We start from the raw sequence: 20,180 nt of genomic DNA, 5'->3' as shown, positions 1-20,180 counted from the left end.
GTACCGCGCCTCTTGCCCAAAGTCTGCTCTTTCCCCTGACCCTCAACAGAATACATATGATACAATAATAATAATAATAATAATAATAATAATAATAATAATAATAATAATAATAATAATAATAATAATTAATTAAAACATCAAATCAGTGTGGTTGACCTCCACTGGTGGCATGCAAAACTGTGAACAAATACAATTTAAGGATTTTCAAAAATGCGTGCAAATATCTACAATTGTTGGGGAAACTTAACCGATTGGAAATTTTAGCTGTGGACATGTGAGTAAAACTGCTGCTTATACGGCCCATGTAATCTTTTGGGTGTGTGAGTGGAAGTTAAGCCGTGTTGCAGAGGGGCGAATGGCATGAAAGAAGAGGAAGGGAGAGAGGAAGCCAACTATTGTCTGTCTCGGGGCATCGGGGGACTGGAAGAGGTGTTAATTCAGACTCATTTCAGCGAGACGGACAGCTCAATCTAAGAGCTACTTTGCTGCGGGCCATGGCCATTCTCTCCAGTCTCACACTGCCTCTTTGGGCCAGTACCGAGTCATCCATTTAAAAACCATTATGCTACCCCTTTAGCGCAACATGATAGAACACCGGGGCCCCAAGTCTACAGTATGTGAGTGTGCGTGTGTGTGAGGGGAGGGGGGGAGAGCCATCCCCTCAGGATAGTAAGCCCTGCACATGCAGAGGGAGCCCAAACCCTCAGAGAGGTCTAGTGTGGGGATCCGCTGTCAGAGCCGTGGCTGCTATTATCTTGCTGCTAGATTGGCCTGACTCTCCTTATTGAATGATAGAGACATCTCATGGTACAATGGCTGCAGCTATTGTGCTCTTCCGTAAACTGCCTCGTGACCTAATGACTTGTGTTCAGACGTAAGGCAAATGACAGCACATGAGGACGGCAAAAGTAATGCATACAAAAAGAGCATCAACCTTTCCATTTTTCTAGCCTTCAGAAAAAAGATTAAAAAAACTGCACTTCAAATTTATATGTACTTTATATTGGATTTTTCTTACTCTGCTCAAATTGCTCTTAAGCCTCACTGTGACCACTTGCTTTGTCTATACAATTATCAATTGTAAAACTGTGCTTTTACTCATTCTTGTTTTTGTTTTCATTTTAACGTCAGCGTGCATACATACCAGTTTTGCAGCAAATTGCTCCCTCCTATAGTTTATTTACAGCTAACTTCTATAACACTTCGACTGAAAAATCTCCAGTGACATTCGCGTGACAGTGAATTATTTCACACTCAGTGTAAAATCTGGGCCTGTTCACTTGAACACAAAGATATTATTCAGTTATATCAATGCCAGCAGGTGATACACTATTGTATCCTCTGCTATGTAGCGGCGTGAAATGTAATTGCTCTGCCTGTCACTACATGTCACTGGTATGGATAGATGAACCAAAATAGATAATTTGTTGTGAAAACAAAATCGGACTAAGTAGGTCCCACTGCACACCTGATGATCTCAGTGGTTGAAAATGGTTAAACTCATCTCGTGCCATCTCATCTAATCTCATATCATCTCATATATCATGTCATATCATCATATCACATCATAATGAGACACGATAAAACAAGTACAACATTACGGACTGTTTTATTAAATCGTCAGAGCAGTATCAATCTAACACCATGTTGTGTTTGTAATTTTGCAGAGGTGCAGGACTGTTTCTAGTAGAAGTTTTTTTTTTTTAATAAGATGGGTAAAATACTTGAGCAGGTCAAAAGACCATTTCTACGTTTGTAAAGGTGCAAACCTTTTAAAATTTAAATCTTATTGGATCCCAATAAAATGATCCATTCAGTGAAAAGTGACTACAAAAAAGAATTTCTAAGAATACATAGACCATGTCACCATTACTGCCATATTTGTCTTTTGCCAGTTTGCAAAGGCAAACGGCTTTCTGCCCGTCTTACATTCTTTTTCTGTTGACTTTTTGTGGGGTGATTTTCCATATCAGTGCCATTCATCCAGTGATGTGTGGAAAGAGGGGGAAATATGCTAGCTCTTCTATTGACCCTCTTGTTGACACAGTGATAGGGCAAGCTGTCTGGTGGGTGGGTATTCTTATATAAAGCCAAATTCCTACGTGACGTGTGTCGATCCAGCAATGGCATCATGTGTCTGCCACCCACCCATGTGTTTGCCAATAGACTTTTTTCATTTTCCCTGGCAGCTGATTTTTCTCACCTCTTGCTCACCTCATACGCTTTGTTTTTTGTCTGTTTAAGACTGAGCCAAGCTAATATTCATGTCTCTGAAGATTACGGCAAAGTCCCGGCGCACCCTGACACTTATCTGTCTTGACCCACCTTTTGCCTCCATCATTGTTTGCTTGCCTTTTGTGTTTTGCCTGCTGAGGTTCTTATGCCTAAGATGTCCCTGTAGGGCATTCAAAGGGTGCAGCTTGAAACGTGTCTGATTTGTTTGCTTGCTTGCTACGGAATCATGCTGTTTATGTTAATGTTTATGCCATGTATTATTATTATTATTATTATTAGTAGTAGTAGTAGTAGTAGTAGTAGTAGTAGTAGTGGTAGTAGTAGTAGTGGTGGTAGTAGTTGTAGTAGTATTAATAATATTAATATTGTTATTACTGTTATTAGTATTATTAGTATTAATATTAACATGACCTGATACTTAATTCCATCACTATCTCATTTAGTGTAGCATTATTTGGCGTTAACATTTGTAGCAATATTAATTGACATTGGATACATTTGAATCGGATTGATTGATTGATTGATTTGATTGATTGATTGATTGATTGATTGATTGATTGATTGATTGATTGATTGATTGATTGATTGATTGATTGATTGATTGATTGATAGAACTTTATTTATCCCACAGTGGGGAAATGTTCTTGTCACAGCAGCGTACAAGAGTGCAAGAATACAAGAAACAAGTGCCAAATGTAAAAATGTCTTAAAATCTGTTAGTGGTTTCATTCCAAAGGTTAATAGTAATTAATAGTTTTATTATCATTAAATTGAGTCGAATTTTTTTTTTCACGATTTTATAGTGCCCAATGGAGGAAAAAGCACCCTTACGATTGCTCAAAATTGCCTAAGGGCTGGCGCTGTATACAATATAAGCAAGATTTTCCTAACTGCATCTCAGGAAAATCCAGCGGAAATCAATTTGTTTAACCCCACTTTGCCCCGTCCTGACATCTTTCTCGTTAACTTGAAACCCCCTTCTGTGAGTGAAGCGCTCCACATGAATGGGGTCATTATCATGTCTTTTAATAATCAAATCAGAGGCATGCCCTGGAGAACACTGCCTTAAGATGAGAGCACTTCCCCTTTAAAGTCATTTAACTGTTAAAAAAAAAAAAAGCCGTCTTGGAAAGAGTCTTCGTGGATATTTGAATAAAGTATTAAGTATGTGTGTGTAAAATATGTACATATGTATTTTTTTTTAAATAACAGTATTATTGACCAACAGTGTGCGGTTTTACATGATCATTACTTGACTTTGAGAGAAAGCCCAAGTTTACATATGGCCCAAAAACACCAGAGAGAATAAGCCCTAAACTCCCCAGCTTGCGTGTTGTAATATCTTCCACTCACGTTCATTTTATGTAGGTTTTAAACATGCCATTAGCCAATTTAATCCAATTTTCTCAGCTTTCAGAGCACTCTGGTGGAACAGATTCCATCTAATATTAAACATATGGTCACTGTTACCCAGAGAATCACCGCAGCAGCATTAGGCTTTTTTTTTTGACTTAAGGAGCTGTTAAAGACAAGTCTCGTGTGGGCTAGCACGAACTATTGTCAATTATTCTCAATGAACATGGTAGTTGATAATGAGGAAGCCGGGCAGCAAATTAATTGTCAGGTTTGATTAGAAGCTTGATGCCTTCTCATTTCTTCATAACTCGTTACCACATCTGTTAATTAGTTTGTAAATGAATCGGATTAAAGTGGCGCAAGCTCCTGAGGAAACGTACGCGGCAAAGTCATCCATCGTTGACGAGAGTGGAACTTGACAAATGTTGTCGCTGGGATTTGGGCTGTTATTACTTGGTCATTGATTTCAGACCACAACCACTGCAACCAAGCATTTTCTATAGAACCTCTTGTTTGCTCGAGTAACACACACGCACACACACATGCGCACACACACATACACACACACACACACACACACACACACACAATCCCCTCACGCATGTCCCTCACAAAGCTATCCTTTATTGCGCAAAGGTTTCTCTTTGCACGTTGCTTTGAACATCCATTTAAAACTCGCACATGGGTCCATTATTCCCTGGTGGCCAAGCCCAGGTAACTGCTGTCCCACGCCTCCACCCTCTCCTCTCTATCTATATTTAGCTAGATAAAGCCCCATCGTTCATCACTGCCCTGATGAATAGGCCCATCAGTTGGAGAGCCTCGGGGCAGGGACAGACAATGACCGCAGTCTTCACATTCATCAAATGCTGTTTATGTTGTTGATTACATTTATTTGCTCAAGTTACCCTTTTCCTCCTTCACGATTGTGATCGTACTTTATTTTCAAAGAAGTCATTAAAGGTGACTCCACTCCAAATACAACACCAGTTCATGATGTATAATATAATGAAATCCCCAATAGAAGAGCCAAATTCTGCCCTTTAAAGGGAAATAATGCTAGGTTTGAGGTGAATTATGAGGTGTGTGGTGAGATTGTTTCTTCATTTGCATGCTCCAGTGCAAACTCTGTTGCACTGCTATTTGCATCGTAACATTGCTGTGCCGTGTGGTAACCTATTAATCGGGTTCCCATGGTTGGTGTGGTTAACATTTTCCCTAATCACATATACAACATTTAGCTTAATGTGTATAATTGCAAAGTCCGTTTTGGTTTTACGATTCATCAATACTAAACATGATTTCCCAAACATACATAATGTATTACTTCTTTTGTTGGCTGTGGAAACTTTGCAGATCATCGTGTGTATGTTTCCTTGTCTGCGACACACTCATTAAATCAGAAGTTATAAAGAGCGGTGTTGTTTGTTTCACACACAACACAACAGCCGCACGCTGAGACATCTCCATTTTAGGTCATATCTTGATACACAATGGCCCGTTCTGTGCACTTGTCTGTTAATCATCTTAGAAACTGAGCCGTAATCCCAAATCTGTCAGATTTCCTCCTCTAAATCGAGCTCTCACTGAAAGTTTGCTCTAATCGCTTAGTTTGGTTTGAGTCAGCATTACAATTAACAGATTTTACTTATAGTGATTGTGCAACATTTTATGATGAATGTTGTTGGTTAGGCCGTAGTTGTTGCTATCTTGATCTTAGAAAGAAAACGAGTCTTGCCATCCAGACCAATAATGAATTAAATTTGTGCAGTGTTAGCCAAATTGAAAAAAACAAAAAATAAAATCCATTCATACCCAAAATCAGTGGGCCCTTCCTTTGCCCATGCCTTGCGAAGCACGTATCTAAAGGACCTATTTTGTGTGATTGAGCAGAGATTGTGCCCTGAGCCAATTTCCTTGCGGAGGTGTTGGTGAAGCTGGCACGCAGCGTGCCACCCGGTACCAATACAAAAAAACTTTCTAAATACTACTCTGAGGCTCTTAGGTTTAAACCCCGCAATCATGTGATAAGCAAAGCTATGCCAAAGCAGAAGAAAAATCCATCCACATTGAGTGTGACCTGAGATGGGAAAGATCATTGCCACGACCCACAAATATGGAGAAGTGTTTTAAAACGGACGTGTTATTCTGCTTATTAATTCTCTGCAGGCCAAGATTTCTGAAGTGACTGACATACACACCTTCAGGACAACTGTAGGAAAAACATTTCAAGCTCACTTGAGATGAGCATGACCAAGCTACTCGTGTAGAACCGGCGAGCTTTCTTGCACCCCTCTTCCCCTCCTTCTTCTTTTTGTGGGACACTGCGGTCACTTAATTCTTATGTGTCCTATTTAAATCCCTCCATTTCTACGTCCATGCTCACACCCTGTTCCAAAGGGATTCATGTGCATGAAAAATCGCCATCTCGGCATTATGCATGATGAGACTGATCTGGTGAAATTTAGGTGAATGTTATAAAATTCCATAGCATCAACAAATTATAGAAACTAGTGTTTTTGTGGCCATATACATTGTTTTGCAAAGTCAGTTTCTGAAGTGTGTTGCGGTTACAATTATTTCATGACCAATCAACTATATTATATTGAGATATATATTATTGAGATATAACCAAGCAAGTATTATTATTATAATTTTATAGATTTTACAGATCCATATAATTCACTTCATTGTGCTTTGTTAAAATAGAGTGTCCATGGAGCTGTTAAAATAGTATTTTTTTTAAATTAAGGCCTTAATTATTTCTTAAAATTTTACCAGTACCTTAAATTCATCAATCAAGATTCTTGCCACATCATCCAGTAAAATAAAAATTATTGCTCCCTTCGTTTGGTACATTTAGGGAGTTTCTGTTATTTGCCACTACATACAAACTGCAATTGATGACAAATAAATCATTTTTCTTTTCTGAACACAATATTTTTTAAATGAGTGTGACATAATATTGAGCCTGCTCCCATTCCTCGTTTTTACATTTGATAATAAGAGGTTTCATGTTTGAGTAACAGGCTTAAAAAAAGGTCTTAAATTTGAAAGATACTGCCAAAGTATCATTTCCTACTGTTTTTTTTGTTGCTGTTGTGAGCTTCCAAATGTTTTCCGTTGCAATAAGATGCACAATAAGCTCCATCTCACTACTGTGATCTTTACAATTTCAATCTATTGATTTTTCACTTGCCGTCCTCGACATCACCGTGGCCACCCCTCTTTCCTCTTCTTTTTCTGGCCTCCTCTTTTTCTGGCCTCCGGGGTTCTGGCGCTTCTAATTCGGTCTTATCAGCCAAGTAATTTAGCTGCCGCAGCTTGGGTTTCTGTTGCACGGCGAGAGGCCTCATTGTCTTGCCCCACTGCCGCCGAGATAAACCCTCAGATTGAACAAAGTCCGTGCTGACCTTTACAAACTCCTCAATCTTTCTCCAACATGGACTCTGCATCCCTTGAGCCCGTTCCTCAAGAAAAGAGAGGGACTCGGGCCACGTCAGGTGGGCGGGAGCAGGGGGATGAGTGAGATGGACAGGGAAGAAGGATTAAGATGGCTGACTGAGCCTGTCTATATTTCCAATGGCACTTTCCTCTAAGTGGGAGGCCAAGGAAGGGGAAAAATGCAGAGCAAGCAAAGCATTCAAGTGTGTAGCTCTCTGTCTTCTTGGGACTACCAGTGAGCGCTTTTGTGAGAGGCATTAATAAGAATGACATGAAGATCTTTGACAAAGAGAGTTTGTCTCTTCATTCTGAGTACACGCAGTACAAAGTGTCTCATTGAGGAAGTCTCGAGCCCGATCAGCCCAAGTTTAGCCTCAATCGAAGTATGTCGATTCTTATCGAGTTTGATAAACTGACGCGCATGGTTAAGTGATGGTGGCAGAGGACGTTTGGAACACAATGCAACAGAAGAGTCCTCTCCAATGTGAACGAGGGTCTTCCTTTAGAAGCCACTCCATGAGCTCTCCATGCTGCAAATCCACTCTACTCTTTATTCCGGCCTTCTGTCGCACAGGCAGGGGAGCTCGTCAAAAGGCCTTGTAGTGGAGGCTTGGGACAGACAGAGCTGCTGGAGGGTGGCGGGATTGTGGACGATGGCCCAAGTTGAAATTGGGGCTTCAAAGTTAAGGATGAGGAATTCCAGACGATCAGCACCGCTCTATCCCTTGATCAGGGTGGCCTTGTGTTCATCCCGCCCTCCATCCCTTCCTACAGCCCTTGTCGCCCCCACCCCCATCAGCCCACCGCCACCTGCCTGCAAGCCACCGCAGTGTTCCCAGGGAGATGAGCGCAACGGAGAAGAAGGCCCACAAGGGATTAACTTTTCACATGGCTGGGAGTCCTCGTCTCAAAAGACCTGACAACCCCAGACGGCTTGATTAAAAAAGAAAAGAAGAGAAGAGGAAAGGCGGGAGGGTACGAGAGGAGGAGAAGAGGGGGAATTCTTCACATGATGGCCCTGAGAGAGGGATTTTGGATATTGGGTGTCTTTCTTCCCCCCCTCATCCAAAGTCGTGGTTGAGAATGAGCAACGTGTTCCTCCTTTTCTCCCTGATGCTTTCTGATTCAATTTTCCAATATTCTGGAAGAACTGCAACATTCTGCCGTCAATTAAAAGGATCTGTTTGTGTCATCTGTGCACCCTCTTCTCCCCCCCCCCATCAGAATAAAACTGCTGTGGATGGCAGCATTACATTACAGTCAAGCAAGACATGAGGAGGGAATCGCCGAACCGTTGCCGGCTTAAAGTTCTAGTGTTCAAATGGCAAGGCGCCCTATTTCCCTTCACTCTATCCCCAGATAAACTGGGCCTCTCAGGTTTGTCGCTGAGAAAGAGAAGACCAAAATCACAACAAACTCCTCCACTGAAGTGAAGATGGGGTTTGTCTTTCCACTAAGGCGAGCAGATCAGCAACTCAAGCTGGCAGGACAGTGGGCCACTTAATACCTTCCATCTTGTCCGTGGTAGCAGAGTGGCCCGACAGGCGGGTCAGTGAAGGTAGCAGAGTGTCATCTTACCATCACCTCTCGCTCTCTGACTTCCTCCGCATGGCTCACTTACTCTTTTCTCATCTCCGCTGCAGGACTACTCTCACGTCTCGCTTCCTGTTCTCCTCAGCTCTCTTCTTGAGAAGTTTGATACTTTTTTTTCAACCACACTTAAAGTAGGTTTCCAGCATTATACTCTTCAATATTTGCAGGGTTACATCCTGTATTCACGTAAAAAAAAAACAGCAGTTAAATGAGATCGCATTCATTTTAGTTGGGGGGGGCCAGTCTGGCTGAATTAAAGAAGCATATCAAGCAACTCCTGATGTTATTTGTGGTTATCTCTTTTCATACCAGAATGGCACAATCTTCAATGAACAAAAAGATGAAATTCTTAGAGGACACATTATTGGTGCTATGTGATTGACTGGCGACCACTCGACCGTACCGCTGCTTGAATACAAAGTCAACTGGAATTGGCTACAGCTCAACAGGATAAGCAATATAAAATCGACAATTTTTAACAATAGTGAGATGCTTTTTAGTATTAACTACACTATTAAAATTAAAATTAACTACACATATAAGAAAAATTTGTATTATACTAATTTTTCAATTCAACCTTCAAAAATTTGAAGTATCATTAATTTTCCCTATCCCTAATTTTACCGCAGATCCATATTGTTTTTCCATTTAAACTAACTGAACATTTTCCTAAGATTATCTGATAATGTGCAATTCCTGATGAGCATTTTGTTGCCATTTATTTTATTTTTTTTTCCAACTGGAACATACTGGAAATTCATCATTTTGATTCACTATCCTGCATCAATGTCTGTCGCCAGTTTTTCTGCAACGTGTATGGATGCATTTATTTTGAAGGGAAATTTCATGTAAGAAAGATATGTAACGGTGCAAGTGTGAATGCAAATGTGAGACCACGAAAGGCTCCACAGTGGTGCAATCATGCAGTAACTTGTGCTGTCAACACTAGAAGTGCAACGGATATGACCGCACATCCAAGAGGTGACTAACAGAGTCAATTAGCCCTAATATCAGACTGGATCTCTCTCTCATTAATCATGGTGCTTACCAACCATATGGCCTCAGACTCCAAGGAGGCGCTGAACTATTTGCTGTGTACTTGACCTTGCTGCTAGACCCAGGGGGATACGACATTAGAGCTCCAATATTCTGTGGGCCTTTCAACCGCGTACCTGCTCAATGAAAGGACAGCTCAATAGATAGATGATCAGACTGGTCGATAGATGATCTTGTAATCTTGAAATGATACCCGGGTGAGCTAATTAAGCTCACGCACACACACAAAAACAATGAATGATGTATTAGTTAATGCTAATAAGAGTTGTAGTCTTCACTGTTGAATTCAGTGGATCATGATCTTTCCTAAATAAGAATAACCTTAATATGCCATTGCTCTTTAATGGATAGCAAAATGTGAACTAGTGCCATAATACTTGAATTAATGCATCACTCCCCATATTGTTGGATTTAGGACTTCAACTTTTATTTAGTTTCTATTATACAGAATCCATGGTTAGCCATCTTGCACCAGCCAGGACTCCACTCTTGCTTCATTAGAACTGGTGCAGTTACTTGTGCAAACATTTCTGCTCACACAAATGCTCAGACAGTGTTCCTTTCAAGACTCAGCGTTATCACAAACTGTCCTTGGGAAGCATGTATTTTCAGTGACCTCATCCTAGGTCATTTTAACAAATCAACCACACATTATTTACTGCAGTCGATTCACCCTGGTGGACTAAAAATACATTTGCTGTAGGGAGGAGCACAGCAGCCAAATATTTCTTCAGCATTCATTGCCCCATTAACACACACTGTCTTTGACATGTTGGTGTCATTAATAACGTATATACGTATAAACATAAGAGGTTTTTTTAGTACCTTTTAAAGCTGGAAGTGTACAGTTAGAAAAGGCGATGCTGTAAAATATAAATGTAGAAAAAGAAGAAGAATTACATGGACAGCAGGCTGCAGCACGTGTTAATGTGACAACAAGTATGTAAAGTATGTGACCTCTAATGGCATCCACTCAGCGCTTGGATCCCTGCTATTCCTGAAGTGACAAAAGTGACAGAAGTGATATGATACACTGGCTCATTACTTGTGACCCTCACACCAAATTACTATCCAATCAGTATTTCTTTGTCTGAGCACTCCTTCCCTGCAGCACGGCTATCATTAAATGTCTAATTTAAGCCGTCACAGGTAGGCTCGCATCATAGCCTTGCTGGTGGCTTTTTAATGGGCAGCGAAGCGGCGTTCTTTCCACTGTAATGCGTGCTGAAGAAGCCAGGGCTAATGTGACCCCTATAGTTCTGGCACTGCATTAGTGCCAGAAGACTCAGCGGTGTGTCTTTAACCTGGGAGCGACAGGACCGTGATTATCTTCACCGCAGTGTAGGCCAGGCACAGGGCACAAAAAGGTAGATATTCCACACACAGTCATTTGATGTTGAAGCACTGAGAGTTGTTTTTATTGTTTGCTTGCGTCAAATGAATTACTGTTGAGTGCAGTGATGCCTTGACCTTGGAATGCCCCAATTGGAAAAATGTTCAAGTTATAAAGCATCACTTGGTGGATTTCATCATTATTGTCTGTCTATATTATTATTATTATTATCATTATTATTATTATTAAAATGTTGCCTTTATAATCCTAATTTACAGCACAGTGTTATTTTCCTTCGTTAAAAATATAATTGTGTGTTTTGCAGGAATAGAACAGATTATTTGCTTTTAAATTCAATTCAATAGGGAAAATTATTTGTTATACAGGTATCTTGAGTTAAGTGCTTGGTCTGCAAAAAAAAAACTGATCTTGTAAGTCAAGGGAAAAGTATTATGGTAATTTCAGCCCAATGTTTTGATTTCATACTTTACTGAAAAAAATCAAATAGGGTCTAGTGTTTTTTCCCCATTTTCACCTACATTATTTTGGTAGCAATTCTGTGATGAAGCCTTTAAAATTGTATTTACAGCACAGTGGCATCTCATTTGTGCAGAAGATAATGTTTTTACGTGGCCTTCAATGAGAATGGAGTCTTTTTAAATGACTGTTTAAGAATAAAGGTTTGATCATGGTGACTCGTTGACCCTGGAACTGAATCATCAATCTTTTTTTTTTTTTAATTTACTGTATTTTCAATTACCCCGAAGTCGTCAGCTTTCTTCACAAGTACACGCGTTGCTGTTTGTAAGCTTAAAGATTATGTTCACTCCCCCATTCCTCTCTGTGTTTGTGCTTTCCACCAGCTTTCATCTTCTTTCCCTTTGCATTATTCAAATCAGAATCCCCCTGTGAGCACCTTGCTCTTGACCTAGCTAAGAAAGCTCCTGATTGCTTTAATAGCAGTCCTTGGACCTGCAAGGTAGCCAGGAGTCTTTAAAGGAACTCACAGTCGAGAGGGGTGCGTGCTTGTGCGAGTACAACTAGAGGGTGGTTGATTAGAACTGACCTCAAGCAAAAGTACAAATATGCATCAGGGTGTGCTTGCATAATTGGAGCAGAGTGGAGTGCAGGGAGGTTAAGTAGGACGAATGGTCAGCGGAGCGAAGTAACAGTCTAAATGAAAATACCCTGGCACTCCCCGTGAATCGGTTGTACTTAAAGGGTGGCGCAATGAATGAGGCTGTGATTGAAGAATATTTTCCTAAACGGAAAGATGTGTGGAGTTCAAGTGAGCTTTGTTGGTTTGTCGACCATGTACTGTAAATACCAAAAGCCTAGAGCCCGGTGCTTGGTGCACTGAGTGTAATTTGTTTGTGATTCTCCTTTTTCACAAGATTCATTAAACTGGGCTACATTGGGATGCTGTGCTGATATTTTCATGTACTCGTATGCATTATCAAAAGTCAAGCTCATTTACTTGCGGAAAAATGCGGTTTGCATTTTCAAAAGTCATGTTGAGTTTTTTATTTTGGTAAAATTGTAGTTTCCTTGGCGACGGAGATCAAAATATGGAATGAGTTTTTAAAAAAAAGTCTAAACATGGCCTCAGTAGAGTTGTATGCAAGAGACACCCTTGAGCACTGGGATCATCCTTTTCAAAGTCAGCAGCCTGTAAGCTGGGTTGAGGCTTGGCATACCCAAAGATTGAGTCTGAATTTAGGCCCACCATTCAAAACTATTGAAAAGAGTCGCTGAGCCTCTTATTCTTTGCCAGCAAATTGGGAGGAAATCTGGCTTTTGTGCTGAGTTTTGAGGAGGTTGCTGGTGGGAAGGGGGCTGCCCACTGTGCTTACCTATAGATGAGAGCGGAGACAAAAGGGTTCAGGGACATCCAGGAGAGGCTTTGAAATCCCACTTGGCCAGAGACAGCGGTTGTTGCGAGCAGGCCCTTGAGTAGAAGGTCAACAGCAGTGAGATTGGTTTAAGAATGCAGCCCGGAAAACAAGAATTATCAAATAGAGCAGTTAGTTTCTACAAATATTTTACATCAAAGGAATCTCACAGTGTCAAACTCGTTATTATCATGGTACACATTAGCGATACGGTTTCCATCAAAGTTGCACTTTCACTCACCTCCTATTTTCACAAGTGCAGTACCCATATTTAATTTTTTTTTCATGATATAGGAAAAGTTGAATTCAAATAGCAATAGATTTGTTTGCATTATTATTGTAAACTGATTTATGACTGTGGTTTGTTTGTCTTTACTTTAAAGATTAATTTATGTTCTGTTTGTTAAAAAAATGCGTGGGAAGAGGACCTTGAAATACATATCACTTTTGTAAATGGAAAGGTACCCTGAGTACACACTGGTTTTCCGGAAAAATACATTTTTATTACTTTGAACCCCCCCGCCCCAAACACACACACACACACACACACACACACACATAAAGGTAAAAAATAAAGCAGGTATGTGGACAAAGCAAATAATAATTCATAAAAAAAAGGGTTATTTTTTCACAACCCTAGTAAAGATAAGCAGTACAGACGGACGGACGGACAGACGGACGGATGGTTTCAGTGAAGAATTTACAAATCTTTGCCCAATCAATATGGAAATGTCGAAAACTGACAAGTTTGGTGTGAGACTTCCACACTTGAAAGGTGGCAAATAGTGCCAGTGCGGACATCTGTTTGATTGAGTTCAACTTACCCATACCAATATGGGACATGCCGCCCCTGCTCTCTCCACTCCCAATTTCAGAGTTGATCATGCCGACGTCTCATCTGCTCATCTCTTATTTATAGCAGCAAGTATTCACAGCAAGCCAATGCATCTCCTACAGAACATGGTGACAGACTATTTAAAACACATTTAGTGCTTTGCTGAGTTCTGCTGCCAGAAAGCAGCTGAGCTTCTTAAGTGTGTATGGAGAAGTGCCAACAAAACAACTCCTGATGATGATGATGAAAGTGGTGGTGGTGGTGGCAGCTTTTAAAGGGCACTTTGATGGATGAGGATTGATGCGTCTCCCGTTGAAATGCGCGCCTTCATGTGCAGACGATCCTTCAGGCCGAGGGAAGATGCACCAAACGTGGGGATGGGCCGTGCACCACCACAGCAAGTTTCTTCCTCATCGGCAGCACAGCCGAAGGCTCTTCCGGAGTCTCTAACCCTAAAGGGAGTCCAACTCCCCCCTTTCCCCCTTGTAGAGCATACCCAACCAGTGCCACCCCTCTCTCTTATTTTCTCCTCTCTCTATCTCATTAATCAATGTCAAGCTGTCCAACAACAAGGCCAGCATTCTTTCCTCGTATATGTCATTGTGCGTAGACACCCCCACCACCGCCCCTCCACCAACTCAGTGGCCATCATCGTCCTTTCTCATGGCCACAGAGCAAAATCCAGGCCCACGGCACCAACATGAAAGCTCATTCGGACGCAACGCGAGCAAGACAAAAAAAAATTGAGGAGGAGGCGTTTCGCTCACGTTGCTTCATCCCTTTTCCTGTCTTCTTCCAGCCTGGGAAGAAAGGGAAGCTTTTTCCATTTACATAATTCATGGGAGTGAGAAGAAAACAGTCCTTTGAGCCATTAAAAAAAAAAAGGAAAAATTGGTGATGGCGCGGGTTGAGGAATCTGTGTGCCAGTCTTTGTGACCCCTGGACCATCTTCCCACGTCCCCTATACTCAGTCATTGTCCTGCTATTCTGCTCCCAACAGGCCATACTCATATATTACCAATAGTCATTGGATATACATCATATGAAAACGTTTCAAATTGGATTTTACAAAATGACAGCCATTCTCAAAAAATAATGCTTACTCTCCAAAGCTGCCATTCAAAAGTCTTCAAAACGGCATATACAAACGACATAGTTTATCTTTTTTAATTTAAAACCTCGTAAAAAATGCGAGACATTTGTAATTAGTCTGCACTCACTCGACTGTAAAAGTCTTCAATTTGGAAATACCCTGGCCCTAACCTATGAGCTAAATAGATTTTTGCTGATCAACACATTGTAGTGGCAAAAGTCATTAACCTGAATGTAGCACATGAAGTCATCAAAGCTTTGATTAAATTAAAATTGATTATTGAGAGGCCATGCTGACGTTTGCCATCAGGACAATTTCTCAAACATGCTCCCTCAGAGATGACAGGTAAATCAGCACATCCAGCATTTCCCTCGGTCCCACTGGCATGTCGGTTTCTCATTACTCATTGATGTCTGCGTCATTGTCGCATGCTATTTACTCTCCTTTTTCCATACTGTAGTGCACCGAGGAAGGAAAAGCGCAGATCACTAATGTCCCCTTAAAACACTTAATTGTCCACGTTTACATTGAATAATGAGAGCCCTTCTCGCATGAGCTACTCAGAATTGTGTTTGTTTACAAAGAAGCGGATTGACTTCAAATCAACAGTGATGTTTAACTAAGGAGGCTCTGCTTAGAAATCCTCTCTCCCCTTGTTCTTCTTCCTGGAGCATCTGTATGTATTTGTTGTGCTGATGAACGGAAAAAAAGTTTCCGGGGGCCCTTTGGAAGGAAGCTGGTGAAGGGTGAGCAGTCATGGTGGGCTGAAGTGGACAGCATTGAGTGGTCAGTCGCGATCATGATGATGACAGCCAGTCAGAGTTGTGCAGAAGTAACCCCTACAACCTCTTTTCTGCTCTCATTTGACTTTTCCTCCGGCTCTTCCTCACTTCTGCACTCTAAGTGATAGATGACCCTCGCTTTCACTTATGTCAAAAGCCCCTCCGTCTTGTCAACCCTGAGACAATACGTCTTCTTCATCTGGACCAGTGGTGAGTACAACTTCAGCCTTTAAAAATGACGTGCACGCCATCATGACACGCATGCACTCAACATGACTCACTCCCAACGAGACCTTCACCTCCAGGCAGCAGGTGTTTGCAAGTAGTTGGAAGCCTTTGAATGGATGGATAGATGAACCAGTAGAAGGGCAAGGGAGTCAGAAGAGAATGGACACTGGGCAGTAAATTACTTTGCCAATCAATCTTCCCCCCTGGGTACTCTTGATGAAAGCTGTCAAACCCCCCCCCCTCCCACTTCTACTTTAAGTAAGCCCTCCTACAGTTTGTCTGTGGAGGCCTGTGTTATAAGACGGCAAAACAAATTCCAAGATTAAATGTTGCCGGAAGGAGAGCAAACAGTAGTCAAATTCTAAACAAGACCATATAGTGGTGAATTGAATCAAACAAGAATAGTGTTTTCCACATAATAGTAGAAGAGACTATCTCAAATCACGAGTCAGCTAATACGATACCGAAGAAACAAATATGCTAATGTGAGCTTATCCTGCTGCTGTGCCTTATAGTCTTGACTTTGCGGCAGTGGTCCCCTCTTGGTGCCGTCAGTCTCCTTTTAAATAAACAGGCCGTTACGTAAATACAGGAGACCCTTGTTCTCTGTCATTGCTGCTGTTTGTTTGCATGTCTCATTCCAAATGATGCGTTCAGTGTGCGTTTTCGTTTTTTGGGGAGGAGGGGAGCATTTCCTAAGGACCTCTTTGGAGGTTGAAACATAGACACGATACCTTGCAGTGGAAAAATGGCAGTATCAGGGCTGAGGTAGCAGTGAGAAGTCTTTTGGGGAGATATTTTGCTGGACAAGCTCAGTGATGACCTTAATTTTCTCCAAGAGAATTGGGCTGAAATACCATGACGGTCGGAGAGCAAGAGGCACCCCATGCCCGTAGAAGGAATTAAGATGTCTCATGACTGCCCTCCCCTTTTGCTTGTTCCCCATGTCTCTGACTCTCACTCACTAATTCTGGGATGGTGGCCAAGTGCCACCAAGGACACCAAGGCTAATAAATCATCGTCCTTTCAACATCTGCCCCGTCCCATAGGGCTGCCTTCCACCGCTACCCCACCCCATGTGAAGATGGGTCCTTGGCTTTATTCCTCTTTCAGCATCCCTCCATACTCACCCATTGACACCTCCGTTCTGACTGACAAAACGTCTATTGTCCCATGCCCAAGTGAAGAAGAGACCCTCTTTCTCCCTCTCTGACAAAAGCCGTCTGAAGCCAAGATGGGGCCTGCCAGGCGAGATGCCTGGGCCTCGGCAGGGGTGCCCCTCTCCTCCCTCGATTCTTTTACAGCCTTCTGGTTTGTGCATGTCTTGCTCTTGCTTCTTTCTTTCTTTCTTTTCTTTTTTGTTTTTTTACATTTAATACTCCCTCCTGCGAGGGTCACTCACTCAGCTCACCCCCTATCCTTTTCATGGCCATGATCTCTCAGGCCTGCATAAAGACATCAAGTGACAGCAGTGAGAGAAAACAGGCAGATTTGGCAGAAAGAGATATTCGACATGGCTGTCATTGGCCATTCTGCATGCCTTTTGTTCCCTCGGGTATAGTTGAAATAGATAAATAAACAGTCATTGGCTGAAAAGCTGGGATCAGAAGCTCGTCACATGTATTCATATGGGGCAGAAAAGAAAAAAAAGAGGCATCAACCTGCTGTCGCCAATTAATAAGAATGAGCCAAAGCTCGGTTCACACTGTTCAGACTTGTTTTCACAGCTGAGGCTTAAAGACACGGAGTGACTTTCTGCCGCTCGCTCTTAAGATGGCAGTAGGTCTTTAGCATTGTGTGGCTCTCAGTGTGGCGGAGAAGATCTGGGAAGTTGACTCAGGCATCATCAGTTAGGAAGCACGCTCTCCACGGTAACTCACAAGACCTTGTTCAGTGTGAATGAGCCACACATTTTCCCAGCACCTCCAACTCGCCCCCGACAACGGGGAGCACCGCCCATAACTGTGTACCCGCCAGACACTTTCTGCACTTTGTTCACATTCACAGTCTGTCTACTCTTTATGAAGATAGTCACACTTTGGCAAGATGTTTGCCAGGAGAGATTGGCTTTTGCGTGGAGATACTTTGTTGACTAGGTCACTACTGACAAAGTCAAACACAAGAACCAGTTTAAACGCATTCAATGTTTTTCCAGCAAACTCTACCTCAGTCGAATGTCAAGTGCTTCATTTGATATACAGTTGTTTTCTCATCCTCAAAATATGGAAGATTTTGGAAAATCTCAGCTCTTACCTTATCACATGAGCCAAATATGTTCCATGTTGCAATTACTGTCATACTTTCTGCACGCTGGAACTTCGTTTCACAAATTTAATTTGTCGCACAACTCTCTTAGTAAAGCAAAATGTCCAAAGCAGCTTTCCTCCGACGGGTGCATGTGGGTGAGTCTTATACACGTTTCCCTGTCTTGGGAGCCATATTAAGTTTTAATTAAGAGCTAAATAGGTATTTGTATGTGAAATTTGTTACACACGGCGCAAACAACTATGCTTTGTGAGAGAATGCACAAGTGAGCTCAATGTGCCTGCAAACTGAGGCGTTGTTCGTGGATTGATGCAAAATGGATCCAAAAATTCAGTTCATAAATGGATTTTTTGACATGAGAGAACTTTTGTTAGCAACATTGCGATAAGTTAAATTTAAACATATGGCACGACATATCTGCAAGCTATCGCTGGAATACTTTATGATTAGGCCTTAAAGTTTGCATCGGGGTCCTTTAAAATTACTCAAGTGAACAGGAGCATTTACCAACAAGGTCCCGTGATGAATGAGTCAATTAGTGTTGTTGGCATTTGTTCGCCTCATATTTTAAGACTGAATTATGTAGATCAAGGCGCTTTAATTAATGGAATATGCAGGTGTGTTTAAAGATGGAAAAGGCAACAAAGCGATTACAATTCTTTACTGTATTCTCCAGGATTCTGTTCCTAATTCTCATTCTTAGCCTCCAAGTGGTGACCATCAGTCAGACCTGGAGAACGAATATCAGTGCATAAAAAAAATCTAAATTTCCACTCCCCGCAAGACTGTGCTCCTTTATCGTACTTCTCTTTCTGTGCTAAACATTTCAATTTCTAAATAGCCCCTTGTGTACAATGGCTAATTTAGCACAGTAAGCAGGGTCTCAATCTGCCGTGTGTCAGTGGTGAAAAGAACTTCTTTCATGTAGCTGCACATACACACGCAGTCACGCAAAGCCATTTAAAAAAAGTCTATTAAGCTGCAGGGTGAGAACAGATCATATCCAGGGCAGAAAGCAGAAGAAAAAGTCCTGACTTTAGAATGAAAACATAATGAAAGACAAATAAGGAAGACCACTTGAAAAAATATATGACGGAGGGTTTTATTGAGCGGTGGCAGGACAGGCCGCCGCTCAGCAGTGGCCCCGCATTGACTCTGCAGCCTGCAAGAGGACAGCCAGCCAACTCATCCACACAACACCCACATTGTCCGCTGTGCCAACGAACCAGAGCAGCGTTCCACTCCTCCGGGGAGGCGAGTTGGTGGGGGTTGCCTGAGACGAACACATTATAGATACATGTTAGCCTTGGCCGGACCTCCTCTACACTCTGTTGAGCTCCCAGCGGAAGGGACACATACTGTAGGAAAGAGTGAGAAAGATGAGGAATTGAACACACAGGCAGACGGGATGAGCTTCCCAAACTGCTTAACAATGCCAACATAGACTGAAAGATCTGTATAAAGACATAACTGTGTGTTATTTCTAGGCAGGAGTGAGAGATATAATGAAATAGTATCTAAGGAAAATGCTGAGACAGGGGTAGACTGGGGTGAAAATAAACAGCCCAACGCAGGTCTTTAGATGATTTACTTCTCCTATTCATGTAGTGTTGTCACATACCCAAAAACATCAGCCCTTAATCCTTAAAATGAAATAAGTTATAACTATAGATGTGATTACAGAGCATCATTTACTGTAACCCATCCATTTTTGGCCACTTATCTGTTCAGGGTTGTTGGTTGAATGTGAGGCTTATGCGCAAGCCACATGCCCCAACGTGCCGCCCATTCACACATCTTGGAGACGATCTTCTCAAAAGAGTGGAAGCTGTGTAAAGTAATTCCAACTCTGTAGTTTGTATGCCCGCGACCCCCGTGGGGAAAAGCGGTATAGAAAATGGATGGATGGATGGATGGATGGATGGATGGATGGATGGATGGATGGATGGATGGATGGATGGATGGATGGATGGATGGATGGATGGATGGATGGATGGATGGATGGATGGATGGATGGATGGATGGATGGATGGATGGACGGATAGTTTGTCTGTCAGACTTAGCA

General features: G+C 41.8%; 1 protein-coding gene and 1 long non-coding RNA gene across 10 annotated transcripts in view; one reads left to right on the top strand and one right to left on the bottom strand.

The window, feature by feature from the left end:
* Positions 1 to 16,996, bottom strand: part of LOC119116780 — a 41,344-nt gene extending 24,348 nt beyond the window's left edge. Inside the window, exons 1-2 of the long non-coding RNA XR_005096363.1 lie at positions 13,737 to 16,996; positions 12,874 to 12,968 (exon numbers count right to left, since the gene is read on the bottom strand). This is a non-coding gene — a long non-coding RNA (uncharacterized LOC119116780). The remainder of the gene's footprint in view (positions 1 to 12,873; positions 12,969 to 13,736) is intronic.
* prdm16 (PR domain containing 16) overlaps positions 1 to 20,180 on the top strand; it is a 150,753-nt gene that overhangs the window by 51,961 nt on the left and 78,612 nt on the right. The gene's annotated exons all lie outside the window — the stretch shown is intronic.

Source organism: Syngnathus acus, chromosome 2 (genome assembly GCF_901709675.1).
Source record: "Syngnathus acus chromosome 2, fSynAcu1.2, whole genome shotgun sequence".
Lineage (NCBI taxonomy): Eukaryota > Metazoa > Chordata > Actinopteri > Syngnathiformes > Syngnathidae > Syngnathus > Syngnathus acus.
Note: the sequence above shows the minus strand (reverse complement) of the source record. Positions and strands in the feature narration are given on the sequence as shown.